Source organism: Ursus maritimus, assembly GCF_017311325.1.
Source record: "Ursus maritimus isolate PB19 chromosome X unlocalized genomic scaffold, ASM1731132v1 scaffold_X1, whole genome shotgun sequence".
Classification (NCBI taxonomy): domain Eukaryota; kingdom Metazoa; phylum Chordata; class Mammalia; order Carnivora; family Ursidae; genus Ursus; species Ursus maritimus.
This window is the reverse complement of record NW_024423319.1, coordinates 97,243,920-97,245,517: the sequence shown is the minus strand read 5'-3', so window position 1 is coordinate 97,245,517 and position 1,598 is coordinate 97,243,920. Positions and strand designations below refer to the sequence as shown.

The 1,598-nt window shown below is 27.0% G+C and overlaps 1 protein-coding gene across 1 annotated transcript in view; it reads right to left on the bottom strand.

Moving 5' to 3' along the window:
• The window catches only part of DMD (dystrophin), a 1,667,815-nt gene that overhangs the window by 1,324,946 nt on the left and 341,271 nt on the right, over window positions 1-1,598 (bottom strand). The gene's annotated exons all lie outside the window — the stretch shown is intronic.

The following is a 1,598-nucleotide window of genomic DNA, read 5'->3' as shown; positions in this document are numbered from 1 at the left end:
TTTTTTTTTTTACTTTGCTTTAATTTTACTTCATTAAACTTGATTTATTATTTAGACAATATCTAGCATGCATATAACTATATTTTGAGCTAGGCCTTTTTTTGTGATCCTTTTCCCACATCATTAAGTATTTTTCAAAAACATAAATTTTAATGGCTTCTCTGGTTCATTTAACTATTTCCCATTATTAGCTCTACAAATTAACTTCTAGTTTTCCACCCCTGTAAATTATGTTTATAATCTACCCACCTATATATCTCCATCTATTTTTCTATTTTTTCATGTATTCTGATTACTAAGACACAGACTTCATGAAAATAGTATTTACATGCATAATGCAATTAATTATTTTGTACGTTGTTAGGAAGTACTGAAAAGTTTCCTCAGCAAAATTTTAATTCAATTTACATTCCCACCAGAAAGTGAGAAGGTAGTTCATTGCTGCCAGACCTGAACTTATGTATATCTTTGTGTTTGCAACTTAGATGTAAAAAATGGTATTTCATTTTATACATTTGTACTTCATACTCTACAATTTGAGTTATAATTTTTCATGGGTCTAATGGCTGTTTATGTCTCTCTTTGTGACTTCCTTACTCAATTTTTTTCCCTTGGTCTCATCTTTCTTTTAAATTGTCTGGTATTTTTTCCATGTTTGCAATTGCATTTATTTGTGTGTTTCTCTCTTATATGTTTTAAATATTTTACTTAAATTTGTGCTTATTAAATAGTTTTTGAACTTTTCAATATATGTGGTATTTTTTTTGTGTGTGTAACATTTGACACAAAGTTCTAACTACATTTTTTTCGGCTACTTAATACAATTCCTCAGTAATATTTGTAAGTAATTTTTCTCTTCAATGTTTCTTCAGTAGAAGTATGTTCTCCCACTCATCTATATACATTTAGTGTATACTCAATCCACTCCTCTAGTTGCTGTATTCTTTGTACTCTTTTTAAGTTTATAGTTCTATTAAGTTATGTATCCTTCAAAGTAAATTTTGGAATCATTCCAAGTATTAAAAACAACATTAAAAAAAACAAGATCAAACAGTTATAGGTTGCTTGATGTGATAGCAGAGGAAGCAGCCAGTCTAAATAGGGCAATATATACTGAGAAATGTTTAAATAGAGATTTCTTTGAAGAAATAGTTCTAACATAACTTTAAGAAATAATATTTAATTCTTGAAAAAGAACTCTTCATATAAAAGTTAATTTTCTATTTTCTTCTTAATTCTCAAAATGTAGACATATCTCAGCTCCCAAATACAATTAATAAATGCTTTCTTGACTTAAAAAATAAAATGTGATTCGATATATAACACAAGCTTTTCAGAATTAGTAGGAAAATATTCTGAAATCTCCTAAAAATTTCTTTCATTTACCATATTAGTATTTTTCTATTACTTGATATAAGGCAGCTAAAAATGTAGTTAATAAAAAAAATAAAAAAAATGTAGTTAATAGAACTCAAAAAATTAATTATGATATTACAGAAGGCTAATGTTTAAAATTTATTTTATAACTACACAGATTTTACCACTTTGTGTTTGGAAATGTGAAAGGAGTTATAAATTAGCCAGCAAAGGGGGGGGGG